Source organism: Pleurodeles waltl, chromosome 1_1 (genome assembly GCF_031143425.1).
Source record: "Pleurodeles waltl isolate 20211129_DDA chromosome 1_1, aPleWal1.hap1.20221129, whole genome shotgun sequence".
Lineage (NCBI taxonomy): Eukaryota > Metazoa > Chordata > Amphibia > Caudata > Salamandridae > Pleurodeles > Pleurodeles waltl.
Window position 1 is genome coordinate 833,324,042 of NC_090436.1, and position 15,655 is coordinate 833,339,696.

General features: G+C 46.7%; 1 protein-coding gene across 1 annotated transcript in view; it reads right to left on the reverse strand.

The window, feature by feature from the left end:
- Window positions 1-2,883, reverse strand: part of CEMIP2 (cell migration inducing hyaluronidase 2) — a 371,877-nt gene extending 368,994 nt beyond the window's left edge. Inside the window, exon 1 of the mRNA XM_069228897.1 lies at window positions 2,305-2,883. The gene's annotated coding sequence lies outside the window, so the exon portion shown is untranslated. The remainder of the gene's footprint in view (window positions 1-2,304) is intronic.
- Window positions 2,884-15,655: the final 12,772 nt, after the last annotated feature.

The following is a 15,655-nucleotide window of genomic DNA, read 5'->3' on the forward strand; positions in this document are numbered from 1 at the left end:
ACTCTGCGGTAGCCGTGGCACCTCGTACTGGGGTTGGGGTAACATGACTTTGTGGGGGCACTTGTCAGCTATGTGTCACTGAGGCAGAACAGGACAGTGCTGATGATGTATAAAGGCTCTTGCAGGCAGCGGACACATGGCAACATGAGCTAACTGCTTCTTTCCTCTGGGAGTATCCAAAAGGTAAAACATTATTTTGCCTGGAGCTCTAAAACTAATTTCACATGGGTTCCTCCAACTAACACTACATTCCACCCTGAATAGAGGATCGCTATCTGGGTGCCCGAGGAGAGATGCTGGGAGATGGCGAGGGCACGTTTGAGCAGTGCAGTAGGGACCAAACGGGTAAATGTGGATGTAAAAAAGTACAGGGGCAGGATAAATAAATGTCAGATAAAGAGACTCAGAGGGGAAAGAGGTGCAGAAAAGAGGCAGGTGATGGGTTGAACGAAAAGAGGACGCATGAAGAGTGCGGTTTGGGGACAAAAAGCTTGAAGGATAAAATTATAATTGTAAACACTTAAGAAACCAGCACTAGACCCTCCACACTTTTAGAAGTCCCAACATATTATTTTTACCCCAGCGAACATAAAAGCAGTGCTTAATTTGTGCTTGTTGTTTCCGGTGCTAAGCACCGGCACTTATTCTTCTGCCTGGAGCATTTGGTGCGAGCAAAAGACATTTGGGAAAGACGGAGGAAGAGAAAAACGAAAAAGCGTCACAATGGGAGAGAGCAGAAAGCTGCAAGAGTGAGTTTAAGGGGCAGCGAGTGGCTATAAATGTATTGAAGAGGCCCGAGATGGCTTCAGGATTATGCTGCTTCATTATTCCGTGCTCGCACCTTTAATTGCAGCAGCTGCGTGTTTCAGAGGAGAACTCTGAGCACCTGCACATTTTTATTTACAAATTAAGCACTGCAGAAAAGCCAATGACAGAACTGCTGCCTAAATCTGAAGGGTAAGTATGTAGAGAAAGAACACACTTAGGCCGGCAGGTGTTGCTTGCTGTCTGCATGTGTGATCTATGCCCCACTGCTTGTTCTACGTACAGAGCAAACGGAGAGCAGGGGAGAAGAGCAGATATTGTAGCGCACAAACGGTGTGAGAAACATGACTCAGTCAGTACTGTAAATAAATAACGAAGAAGCCTTCCTCCTGCTGTGCTGTGGGAACACAGGATGGAGCAGGGAGAAGCAGCTCACCAAGGAACCGGGAGACCTGAATTAGAATCCACTCTTTCGCACTTGGACCATGAAATGTGTGATCCTGTGCACATAAATCATTTGATCTCTCCCTGGGTTATTTTATTAAAATGGGGACATTTAAACGTGTGCTGAACATCGGTATTACAAGTAATTTAGAAACCAGCACGTACACGTAGCGCGGGATCTAGTTCAAACCACTTTGCACGGTTTCTTGGTAGAAATATACAATGCTTTCCCCTTTGGCACGTTAACGGGTTTAGGATTAATCAGTTAAGTTGAAACGGATCCCTGAAGATCGAATGAGGCTGGCGGACGAAATTACAATACACAGTGTGAGTCTGCTAGGCTGTCAGCGTAGAAGGCTGTTAACCACTTTAGTTAAACTGCAGCCTTATTTTATCGCATATCCTGTGAAAGTGCATCATGTAAATAATACCTCTCACAACGAAGAGAAAGGCGGAAGATACATTGTGAATTGTGAAACATAGTGCCCTAATAGCACAATGGTTGTGCGACCCTTGCCTCTGCACCCGCTGGCACACTTAAACCAAACAGTTATGGAAAACATCATCTAAGGATAACTAACGAGTACTACTAGTAAATCCAAGGTGATACAATGCTCGTCTGCATGATGGACTACGGAAAGTCTCTTTGGACATTAATGTGGAAAGCATGGAAGCCACAAGTCTCACTGTGTACATACTATAGTCTGACAAATATTAAACGACTCACTAGCCAATGGAGCTGTCTTGGATACAAGATTAATACAACATTGTAAAATACAGCTTGTCTGCGATCAACACTTGGGCTCGCAGCCCGTGGGGTCCATAATCCCTCTTTCAGCATCTTAGACAGGGAGAGGAGGGGTCCCTGCGTGCAACACGTCCCACAGCCCGAGCAGAACAGGGCTTCGTGTGAAATTGTTCAAGTGCGCCGGGAGAGCCCTAAGAGGGAGCAGGGCCGGTGCCAGCCTCCCCCACAAACAATGAGAGGAGCCCGGCGGCGGCTGGGCGAGGGAAGCGGAGACGGAGGAGCCGAGGGAAGGTGAAGCCGGTGTAGCTGCACCGACACACGGATGCACGGGCACCGGCGAGCCTTACCTCCAGCTGACTCCAAGTGCACCCGAGCCGCGGTCAGCGCCGTCCCGTCCTCCCACGGGCGCCTCTGCCCATAGCCCGGAGCGGAGGAGGCTGCGCCCGGCCCCGAGCTGCTCCTGCCGCCGCGGCCCCGTCTCCTGTTGCTGCTTCTTCTACGCAACTCCCCGCTGCTCGCGTCTGAAGTTGCAGCGCAAGTTTCCCAGTCATTAGGTGCCTTCAGTTTCCTTCCCGGATTTGACGTCCTCCCTGCTGCCCTCCCACTCCCGACCTGGCCTGAGGGGGCAGCATTAATTGCTCTGTATTTTTGAGCCGGCTCCAGCAGTTTTCACATGATTGGCTTGCTTTCTCCGCTGCCTCAGCTCGGACAGTTGCCACCACGGGCAGGAGGAGAGGAAGCAAGGAGGAAGTGAGGCCCGGTGGAGGAGGGGGCAGGGCAGCGGGTTGGAGAGCTTGCTGGGGGCGGGAGGGGGGCCTCACCGCTGTGATTTTTTGGTGGGTGGGCGCAGGAGGAGAGAGGGAGTGGCCTGAGCAGCGAGGGGTTTCTGAAAGCGGTCACATCTGCTTTCCATGCTCGGGCTAGTTGATTGCACAGCGCCCCCCTCTGTCTGCTGCTGGAAGTGGTGTTGCTACCGTTCTCAGTATTCTGCACGTCACGGAAGTGTGCAACACCAGCTGCTTTTAGCGACATAGAACCACAGAAGACCAACTGGAAATTATGTTCATTGCGAGCCTATTGTGAATAAAGTACTCGCGCTTTTAGTTACAGATGCAAAGAGTGCTTAGACTGTAAATATAGAAGTGTAGGTATACATTAGGTGAAATAGGCAGAGAGAGACTACTGGCCCTTTTGTGTGTTCAAAGGCCGTTTTATTGAAACAGGTGCGCATCACAAAACCATCCTAGGCTTACTGCTTTACAAAACGACAACCTCACTATACATTCAAATACCCCTTACCATCTATCCCCCACCCCTAAAATCCCACACTCCCCTTGAGGTTTGCAACACATCCTTACAACATGCCCTACTGACTTCTGATGGTTGTAACACTTGAACTTCCCCCTCCTTAACAGTAAACGTGTGAATATGACTAAACATATACTTCCTGTGACGTAACCTTAAATTCTTCTCTCTCTCTGTTGAGAACCTGTTCAGACCCACCCTTGCAGCCTGGTTCACCCATTTTAAGCATAATAATCTTCTGTAAAGCACTGCAAACTTTGGGGCCACCTGCCAACCCCCGCCACTCCTTTCAAGCGACAACCGAATACAAAATTCAACCATATGCACCTGTCCCTACTACGCAACCAGAAACACTATCAATTTTACACCTCCGTCACAAACCTTTCCTCAGGAGTGGGTAGGTGGGGGAAAAAACTGCCTGAAATGCCTGCTAATGTGAGGGGGTGCCACGGGCTGCACTCACCACAAAATGGTGAGCTGCAGCCCTTAAATGGGCAGCTTTATACCATTGGGCTACATCCTTTAATGGATGTAGCCCAAAGTAGCACAGTTGTCTAGACTGTGCTACCCCTTCCCCCATTGCCCCTGAGGAACAGACCAACCTATTCCTTGGCTCTCCCCCAAACCCCTATTGTCCCAGAATATCTGTTTGCTACCGTGAGGTGATACTCGCCCATTAAACACACTGGTGAAGTACTGAGAAGTGCCGGTGCTATACGCGTAGATTAAAGAAGGACAGGTACTGAATATCTGATAGTACCTGTGCATTTAAAGCACTGTTTGCAACAATAGTAGGTGGAAATTATCAGCTATAATAAAAATATTTATATTGCGTTCCTTTTGAGTCCTTTATTCTTACTATTCACCACAAAATGTTTACAGTTCAGTGTATAGGGAGATGAGTCTGGTCTGGGTGGATGATTACACACACTCGGGATGGGTGGTGCTTCTTGGGTGATGGCGGCAGCCTGCAGGCACTGCTCATCTGTTCACATTTCATGAGTAAGTAATGCCTCCTTTGTGAGTTGAGGTTGGGTGCTTCTAGGAACTAGAGAATGATTCATATCTATCTGATGTTTCTTGGTACTTCCTATCTGAGTCCCTTCTCCTCTGCCCCTGCAGGCCTTGACATCTGTGGTCAGCCCCTTCCAACACACTCACATCCTTTCTGCTGTTTTGTCTTCTCCCCCATCCCTATGGGTCTGTCCTCAGTATCCTGCTCATTCCTTGTTCTAACCATAATCTTTCCCTATATGATTCTTTTCGTCTTCAACCTTACTGGGTTATGTCTCCTGCAGTGTGTCCCCTTCCTGCCTGCATCCCCCTCTTGCCTTCATTCTCTCAGGTTCCTCCAGACATAGTCTCTCTTAGTCTGCACTTCTCCTCCTGAGATTACCCCTCCCACGTGGCTACTTAGGGCTTTGACCACTGTGGTCTATTGAATGTTCATTTCCCTGCCTCATGCACCTTTGACACACCAAGATTGTTGTAGTGAGAACATCTAGTATACATCAGACTTGTACAGCTGTACCTAATCAAATACCTTGTCATAAATCCACCTAACTGCCGCCAGTGAGGTCTACTAGAACCCACATGTCAATAATAATTATAGGGGATATAACAACAATAGACATTATACACTCCTTGGTCATAATCGCTCACCCAACACATCAACAACAACAGCTTACGTGCCACCTCAACAGCACATCTACATCAAAATAAATGAACGCCAGGTGGTTGGCTTAGTGTTTCCTACTTCTAGGACAATGACACCAGTACACCCTGACAAGGTCCAGAAGACCCCATAGCACCAACATTCCTCACACCAGGAAGTGAAGCACAGGCTTTCAGTAAGTTTTTGGTCCAGATTTCTTCTTCCCACTGAGAAAAGGACTGCAGCTTCCACCTTGAATTTCTTCATGATTTCCAAGTGAAAAGGAAACTCAAAATACGAGAGAATCCCATTCCAATCTGGTTGCTTAAGAAGAAAAACTCAGATTTAGAAGAAAACACCTCTAGAGAATTTCAGCCCGGCATTTACATATATATGGTATGGTCTGGGTATTTAGATAGTGTTTTCTACATCTGACAAGGCTCTGAAGTGGTTTTCAGACAGATAGCACGCTATTTTGTGGGAGACCGGTGTTCGTGATACTGGGCCTGATTTCGAGTTTGATGGAAGAGTTACTCAGTCACAAACGTGACAGATACCCTGTCCTCTGTGTCACAATCTCCTAGGCTAATATGAGATCGCAATACGAAAGACAGGATATATCTCACATTTATGACGGGGTGACCCCCTCTGCCAAACTCTAAATCAGGCCCACTGTTTTTCACTCAATGCCTTATAATTTCTGATAATATTCTTTAGCTTATTATTGCAATAGGTTACACATTCCATTAGTGATGTTAATTTCATGTACTCAAGTTAACGGAGTGTGTCATACTATTTGTAGTATTATTATCTTTATTATAATGTATTCCTATCATGTCATTTGTGAATAGCCTTTCACACAGTTTTTGTCAGGGAAACATGCTGTAAGTAACTGGGTTATTGGTTGACCTGGGTGTGAGCACTGGGGAAGCAGCAACCACAATTCTTGACAAGGTGAGGCACAAGCCAGCCCTAAATTAACCTGTGTTCAACTCATGGTAGCTTGGCATAGAGCAGTCAGGCTTAATTTAGAGTCCATGTGTAAAGTATTTGCATAACACTTAAAACAGTAATAAAGTGAAAACACCACACAAAAAGGATCCCATCCCAAGTTAGAAATATAGAGCTTTTATTAATAAATAAAACAAGACCAAACAACAAAAATCCAATAAGTAGAACCAGAGACATGCAAGTTTAAAGATTTTAGTGAACATAGTACCAAAAAGCACAAAGCACCAACTGTGGATATGTAGTTACACCAAACCAGAAAAAAGTCACAAGCTCAGGCCAAACGCAATGGAGCACAGGATGGTTATTGGGATCTAGTTAGGCTCACTAAGCAAAGTATCTTAAATGCTGGTTTGCAGAGCGTTGCAAGAAACCAAGTGGAAGATGAGTTGTGAAGCCAAAGCGATTTGTCAGTTCTGAGAGGCGTCAAGGTTGCATTGCGAGAACCTACATTGTCGTTGACGGTGTCATCAACGGGGCTTGCAATGTGCAGTCCAGTGTTGAGGATGCGTCACTCAGTCGGAGATATGCGTCGGTTCCGAGTAGCTGCGAGGCCGAGATAGAGAGTCCGTTTATTGAGGGATGTGAGGGCCTGCTCCAAAGATGCATTGCGCAGGGGCAGTTTTGATGTGGCTGCAAAAGCAATGCAGGTCTTTGCGGTGGGTCCAATCCACTCAGCAGCAGCGATGCATCAGTTCTGCTCCTGTTTGCGCCATGCAGCTGAGGAGAAGCATCTGTTCTGGCGGATCCACAGAGGCTTGCCGAGCACCTTAAGCCCACTTCCAACGGTTCAGGACTGGGGTGGCACCACTTGGCAGGGTAGACTCACAGATAGCAGAGTCCATGTGCAGGTACAAGGTTGTTGGAAGCCTGCTGTGTCCCTGAGTCTTCAGATCAGAAGGCCAGCCAACTAGCCCTTGGAGTCACTCTGGGTTCAAGAGATGCAGGTTTAGTCCTTCTCACCAAGGCAACAGAGTAGCCAGCAACAGGTCAGCACCACAGGGAAGCATTCTTTCAGAGCAGCAGTCCAACAGAGTGGTAGTTCATTCAACATCTCAGCAGTCCTTCTTCCTGGCAGACTATCCAAGGGTCCAGAAGTGAACTGAAGAGTTGGTGTCTGAGGTCCAGTGTTTATACCCACTTGTGCCTTTGAAGTGGGGATAAGCTTCTATAGGCATGCCTTTAAGTGCATAGGGGCCCTCCAGACTAACTACAGGGGGTATGTAGCCCTTTCAGTGGAAGCAGAAGATAGCCTATTCAAGTGTAAGTGGGGCCAAGCCCGGCTTCTCCCTCCCATCCTGCCGGTAATGGCCCATCCAGTCACAGCTAGGCTTCCAATTGTGTGTGGCTGTCTAGGAGGAATACACAAAGCCCTAAGGTCAACTACACCTAGTCATGTGATGCAGAGAAAGGCTGCAGGCACCAAATAACTAAGGCAGGAAAATGCCAACTTTCTAAAAGTGGCATTTTCAAAATTGTAATTTAAAAATCCAACTTCACCATAAGTTAGGATTTTTCATTACCATTCCAGAGACACCAAACATGAAATAGTTCCTGTTCCTATCTGGAAATTACACTTATAAAATGTAAAAAGATAACTCCAGTGTAATCCAATGGGAGAGGTAGGCTTTGCAGTACTGAAAAACAAAGTTAAGAGTTTTTCACTACCAGGACATGTGAAACCTAAAAGTACATGTCCTTCTTTTTAAATACATTGCACCCTACCCTTTGGGCTACCCAGGGCCTACCCTGGGGATAATTATATGTATTAAAAAGGAAGGTTTGAGGCTGACAAAAGGTTTACTGACACTTTACTAGGGACTTACAAATAAATTAACAATCTAACATGTTTTAAGGAGAGAACACAAGCACTTTAGCACTGGTTAGCACTGATAAAGTGTGCAGAGTCTTAAGGCTAGCAAAAAAAAGTCAGCAAAAGCAGGCAATCTTAAGGCAAAAGGTTAGGGGGAAAACCACACCAAGGACGCCAGGTCTAACACTTGGGCCCTCATTCCAACCCTGGCGGTCATAGACCGCCAGGGTGGCTGTCCACGGAAGCACCGCCAACAGGCTGGCGGTGCTTCATGTGGTACAGCCACGGTCTCCCAGCCGGGTCCGGCGGTTTCCCGCCGGATTAGCCCCGGCTGGGAGAATCCTCCATGGCGGCGCTGCAAGCAGCGCCGCCATGGGGATTCCGACCCCTTCCCGCCAGCCTGTTTCTGGCGGTTTTCACTGCCAGAAACAAGATGGCGGGAGCGGGTGTCCCGGGGCCCCTGGGGGCCCCTGCACTGCCCATGCCACTGGCATGGGCAGTGCAGTGCAGTGTAGCCCAAAGGGTAGGGTGCAATGTATTTTAAAAGGGGGCAGTGCAGGGGCCCCCTAACAGGGCCCCAGCATGATTTTCACTGTCTGCATAGCAGACAGTGAAAATCGCGACGGGTGCAACTGCACCCGTCGCACCCCTGCAACACCGCCGGCTCCATTCGGAGCCGGCTTCTGTGTTGCAGGGCCTTTCCCGCTGGACCGGCGGGCGCTCTCTTGGCGGGCGCCCGCCGGCCCAGCGGGAAAGTCTGAATGGCCCTTGCGGTCTTTTGACCGCAGGGCGGTCATTTGGCGGCGTAAGTTTGGCGGCCGGCGACCGCCGCCCGCCAAACTTAGAATGACCCCCTTGGTGTTATATAAGCCAATATAAAGTGCAAATTGGTTATTGGCATTGATTGGATAGAAAATTACTGACATTTAGGAAGGCACATTCATTAGTATTTTGTAATACATGCATGTGCACATTCTGAAAGGATCTTATTTACAACTGTCATGCAAGACTCATGCAGGATTTAGCTTTATGCAAGAATAATTCACAATTTCTGAAAAGGTATTTTTTATATACATATTTAGTGAGTCAGCAATGAAGCTGGATTCTTCCAAAAAAAACAAATCAGCCTGGCATTCTAGAGGGAGCAGTGATCTTAAAGATCCTCAAGAAGAGGTGTGACATGCAGGAAGCCAGAAGTGAGCTTCTTAAACTTAGAAAAGGAAATAATGTTATGTCAGAAAGTCAGAAAAAGTCATGTCCCATTGGTCTAATAAAAAATAACTGACAAATTCCAAGGAAATCTTTAGAAAGAACCATAAAAAGAAAACAATGCTAGGATGCATTATGGCCCAACAAGAGAGTTACTAAATTTCAAATTCTAACATAGAAGATGAGGGGAAGAATGGAAATACACAAACTATCCAAGGAAGCAGAGAAATCAGTGCTTAATTTGAACTGATGGTTTCCAGTGCCTGGCACCAGCACTTATCAACAACGGCATTTATGACAGTCTGACACATGGTGGTGCTGTTTGTCTAATTAGAGATGAACACAATAGTTGTTTAATAATTCATCATATGTTAAAACTTACTAATACCTGCGGCCCAAGCCATTCTTATAGGTTTGAGGGCCTGAAATCATCTGAATAGTCACAATTGTAGGGGGTGTGATGGTTAGAAGTTGTACTGGTGATGTCATTGGCAGCGCTGGTAGGGGAAATGTTTGGTGCCTCCTAGCAAGGGCCCTGACACTTACGTTTTTTACAAAATGAGCACTGTGAGAAATGCTGAGATGAAGGACGTCTGAAAAGTAGCAGAAGGAAAGACACGCAAACAGTGACTCACTGGAGTCAGAGCACCGAGGGAGAGCTGTGAGCCGCTACACTGCTGAGGTGGAAAAGCCAAGGTCGCTTAGTGCTGCAACATCATCAGAGGGAACTAATACAGACCATCAGGGTATTGAAAGAGAAAGTCTTAGTCTCTATGGCACTCAGCAACACAGCAAAGGAGAGCCCATGTTCTCCGGGCAGAGACAGAAGAATGGACCATTAACAAATCCCAGTGCTGGACAGCTGAAGAAAAGAAGACAGAGGTTAATAGTCAAAGCAGTGCGAGTGGAAGACACCAGAATAGGTATTCCCTATGCCCCAGCTGACCAGAGCACATCCTAGTATGGGCAAATCAGCTCCAGGAAAACCTGACACAGTATTACATTGTAGATGCAGTCCCTGGAACAATCACACACCCAAGCCAGCATGACCCATAGCCCAGCAGCAGCCCGTTCTTAAGGTCTGAGCAAAGGTCAGCTTGACAAACACTTTTTATTTTCAGGTCAGGCGGCCAAGAGCGAGACATGTGCTAAATGTGCAGGCTCCTGGCTGCCTGAGCTGAACGTGTCTGGGCTGAGCATGTCACGGCTTCCTGTGAGCATGAGTTCCTCAACTCAGCAAAGGTCCCCGAGGCCCTGCCCCTCATCACAGTATTGTACATGGATGCTTCAGTTGTAAGTCCTGAAGTGCCCAGGGCTGACTGTTTTTCATTAACAACTTGTTCCAGAGTGGGTGGGGTCAGCAGTCTCATTGACTCCATCCTACTCTGTGATGAGGTAGTGACAGCTGCCTCTCCACTCCCGCTGACCTAAGGTCAGCCAGTGCGATGAGGCAGCACAAATGACATGACTTAAGGTCCACCAATGAGGAGAGACAGCAGTCCCAACCCTCTTGGCACCTCTGACGCTTCCCTCCCCGAAAGCTACAGCAGGTAAGTGTTGTTTTTATTGACTGTTTGATGGTGCGTGTATATATAAATGCATGTGTATTTGTGAGTGACTGCCAAAGCCTGATAGTTGGTAAAATGTTACAGTCTCAGTAGCACACCTATCTCAGGCTTAAGTTGTACTTAACTCACACCGTTATTATATATGTAGCACAACTTAACAATATTGTGCACACAATACTGCTCCAAATCACATAGATGGCCAAGTGCTGATACCTCAATGGCACATCCATGCCAAGCTCAGTTCACTCCTTCCCCTACACCAACAGTATACATTAGCCATAAGATCAGCGATAATCGTGAGCGCAATCTACATTCAAGCCACACAATTCCTGAGCATTGCCATCTCAACTGCACATGTATATCAAATGAGGCCTTTCTTTGGGGCACCATGACTGTCAGTGGTTATTGGGCAGAGCCCGTTAGAATCACTGTCTTTTACCACTGCTGACACAATAGTGTTACCCTGAAACTTAAATACCGAGTACTCCTTTTTAGAACTTAATTCTCTTGGTAGTGGGATAGCGTAGTCAAGGCTTTTTCAAGGAGATGGTGTGGAGTTATAAACTCATACACACTTGCAATGATAGTGACATAAACATGCAGTCACTTCCTAACTCTTATGAATAAAAATACTTTATTGCAGCCAAGTAAGCTATGGTATGCCTAAAAATAGGAGACATGAAGAAAACCAGAGGTGCCATCTTTGAAGGCGTTGTCCCATGCAGATCTTTCCGCCCACTTTGGCATTTGCTCCCTCCCTTTGGATCAGGTCACTTTCTCCTGACAGCTGTAGGTGAAACTGCTTATACCTCTCTCTGCAGGTCAAGCAGTAAAGTCTCTCAACATGCTTTCCCAGGCCTATATCCAGTCTGGAGAGAGAGTGTCAACCTGCAAAGGTTCCTCTCCAGCATCTTAGATTTTGTCTCCTTGTGCTGGTACCCGGGGCCTCATTGGGGATGGTTCTGATGTTGGCTGAGGTGACGGGCTATAGTTGTGGCCAAAGTAACATGGCACAGACAACGAGCGACTTTGGCCAAGGGTCACCCAGACTTGGTGGAGCATTTCCCTGCTGTTGCAGGGCAAAACACGGGCTTCCTGCCCTTCTGTCCACCCAGAGACTAGTTTGGGCTGCCTTGGGTGAGATGTTTATTTTCTCATGTCGGGAAAGTCGTTGTCACAGGAGATGGCCACGACACAGGAAATGCACGAGAGAGGGTCATGTTTGATAGGAGAAACATGGCTATCTCAAATGGATTAGACTTGCTACCTCCTCAATCAATCAGGCTTCCCTCGATGTGAGGAAGGAAAGGATGCATACATGTAAGCTACAGTGTCTAATATGGGCAATGGATGCCATGCACAAGGGAGATGCCCCCAGCGATGAGAGACTGAACCGATCCTTCACGCAGGAGAGTAAGTAGGCAGTCCCCCCAAGGGGAGCATGCCTCTGACTAGAATACTCCCTGCCATAACTTTCATTCCCTCATAGCTTTGTAAGGACAGCAATGGTCGCTGTCACAAAAGAGAATACACTTGGGCTGTCTGCGAGATTTGTTTTGGACAGTCCAATGCCAAACAGGACTTACCTGGCTCCAGTTGTGACATCTGGATTCCTTTCCCACTGATACCTCTGCCCGACTGTACTGATGGACTCCACCTCGAACTCCAAGTTCTAGCCTTTAGCACTTGACTCCGAGGCTTATTTAAGTAGGTGGTGTAGGCTAGAAACTCTGAACACAGTAACGCAGCCAAATAGTCCTTAATAAATCAACGTTCAATCAATGATTTACTTTTATAAAACGTGCGTTAATATATGCCAATTACTTAGGACACATAAAATAAAGATGCAAAAAGAAACCTAGAGCCATCTAATTCTTCCCTATCCAGATGCCTGAGTCCAAATGTCTTTGTTGCGCCCAGCTAGGAAGTAGAATCCCTCCAATGATAAGGCCTGTGGCCAATGTTATTCTTTGGAGGCCATCCAAGTCAGTTCAGCTTCAGTATCCTGGGACACAGCTGCCAGTAGTCCTGATTGCTACTCTTCAAGGGCAAATGCATCTTTGTGTTACTTTGCAGCGATGGGTGCAGCTGTTCAAAGCTAGAGCGTTTTATGAGGTCTAATGCACATGCCACAAACACACTCCAGACCCACAGAGCTACCTGGGGACACACCCACATAACGTGTCACTGCACCCACACAAAAGACCCTCTAGCAAACGGTCACCCCACGGGGTGATCCAGGGACAGCATCTGGTGCTGAGTCACAGGAGTCCAGAGGCCCAGTGGTTCTTAACCTCTGGTCCGGGCACCCAGGGATGGCCTTAGAGTAAGAGGAGCCTGGTGCCACTCTTTTTTGGCGCCCCTCCCCGAATGCCCTCCTTCTCCACGGATTCCTACACTTCTACCAACAGTGCCACTCATCTCTCCACAGCCCTTCTCTCACATGCATTTCTTTTGTTTTATAGCGCTACTCATATTAATCCTAGGTTGTCAGAGCACAGCACTTTACATCATATATACGGAGGCAATGAATCTTACCTTTGTTAATCCGCCAACAGGAAATGTTACACAAACCAATGAGGATTACCGGTCTGTGATCTGCATGTACACGTTCTTTGCAATAGGCATATTAACCCTCTGCTCTAATTTTTGAAGAGTCACAATTGGCACTAGACAAAACGTCAATCTCTCTCCAGCAGAAACATTGCTCACCTGCTTTATCTTGACATTTTTGTCCTTGCCTGAGCACTGCTGGACACCAAGGAAACAAGAGGTGCTTTTAAAAAACAGAGTTATTTGTGATTGCAGCTCCTCGCCCGAGGTCAACGCCAGGTGTGACTGCACCAGTCCGGCCTGGGGGTCTGCAAAGTCTACTCAGAAGCAAAATGTAAAAATTAACTTTTTAAAACGTTTTGTAAATGTGAAGGAATTTGAAAATGAATGCTACAAATGAAGTTAGTATCCTCAGATTTATTTGCGGGTGCAGTGCAAGTGCATCAATAGAATATAGAATCAACAATGAGAGGCATCAATTGAATTTAGGAAAGCTCTATCTTCCCATTCAAATAATTTTTTTGTTTTTGTTTCTGAATATTTCAATATTTGTGTATTTCTTTGATGAATGCTTGTTTCTGTATTTTCAGTGTACTGCACTACAAATCTTCCAAAATGCATAGACCGGGATCCCCAGTGTACAGTAATAAGTCACTGGGTGGTCCCCAGATTCCAATAGTGATTCAGTGAGGGTCCCCAGGATCCAGTAATAACAAACCGGGGGTCCACAGAGGTGAAAAGATTAAGAACCAACGCAATAGCCCATTGGTCTATAATAATGAACTATACTCAAGTCTGTTTCCATCCAGCGGATTGCTCTGCAGATGGGCACAGTTGAGTCTTCATGGTGCCAGTGCACCTACTGAACAACAGATTTGGATGTGGTTTGCACCTCTAGGGTGAATACAGTCACCTGCAACTGTCTCTATGACTTCCTCCTCGATTTCCTCAGGCCAGGTTTGGAATCAAGTGGGTCTGCAAGGCTTCATGCAGGCAACTCAAGGATGCACATAGCTTCCCCTGCAGCACAGGTGGTTCGGGGATAAAGCACTCTCACCAACAAATGCAGGAAGTGACAACTCTTCCGTAGTTTCCTGGATGCTGCAGCCAGGTGGTGTCACTTCTGCCTTAAGCAGGTACTTGTCGTGTTAGTTCTGGCATGATGAGAACTTCACAACCACTTCTCACATGTATACCGGGATGCTGGGCTCCTTTCCTTTACAGGGTGCACTTTAGCGTCTTGATGTGGCAGAAGGACAGTAGACAGACAGACTCAGGCCTGGGAGCTCAGTCCTCCTCAAATGGCCATGAGGCATGCTGGAAAAAGTATTGATCACGCTAGCCACTGTTTATTTCCAGAGATGTATGACCCTCATTGTTGTTAGGGGATGTTGCACTCATTCCCTGTTTATCCCTATGACACCAACTTCAATTTGCCACAATCTTTGAAAAACGAACGCACATTTGTTGTGCGGACAAACCACAAAGGGTTATGATGTGTTGAGGCTTAAATATTACACTTCCTAAACGCCTCGCCACTCCTCTGTGATTTCCAGACTGCACATAAAGTCCGCTTTGGTGATAAACCATTTGATGTATTTTTATGACCGGACAAATATTTGGCTATCCTGTAATTTTGTGATGTGACAATATACTTATTATTACTTAGTTCTTCATAAATCCTTTAGAATTTATTACCACCTTTTTTTCTGATGCCACTGCCTGGTCATCGACTGCAGGATAGTTTTCAGACCATTTCTGATCACTTTCTCTTTGAGATGATGCTGGATTAGCAATGTCAATAGTTGCCACCTTCATTGAGATTCAAAGCTGCCTTTTGATGCTATTGTCTTTCAGCTAGAATTAGAGGAATTTACAAACAACTGTATGCCTGAGATTTCTGTGATACTCTAAGAGAGGCGCATATGGTCACTCTTAACGAATGAGCGTCTCCATTGAATGTGGGATTCTTAAAAACCTTTGCAGGTTCTTAGAGAATATTGAGAGCAGTTTTATGATCTGCTGCTTCTGCAAGAGAGAATAAATTCCATACTCATTCACAGGGGAGGTTCCTCTGCTATGGCGGAGGAGCGTCGCCCCTGCCAGCAGCAGGAGCTGCAAACCTTTAAAAATAAATGATGTTTATTATCGTTTTATTTTTAAAGGGGTGGGGCCATGGGGATGACACGCACTGAGGGGAGTGCACAGAGCACTCCCCTCAGTACGCATGTAAATTTGGATGGCCATCTCAGGAGAGAGCAAGCCCAGGCTCTGTTGGTGCACCCAGTCAAGGCGCTCCAGCCAATAATAACACTGCTTTGAGCAGCATCATGATGTGCCCCAGGGCAGGCTGGGAGCCTGTGCCTGGAGTGAGGCGAAGAGCGGCGGTGCGCCGGCAAGGTTCAGGTAAGATTTGTTTGAATTTTTTTTTTGTTTGTTTTATTCCCCCCAGCCGCGACTGCTCCTTCAGTTATTGGTCACTATCTGAAGTGGCATAGTGGGCAAAAACAATGGACTGGCATTCAGCCCTAATGATCAGCAGTGAGTGAGACTAATTGAAGCATCCCTACTATCACCTTGTTGATTGC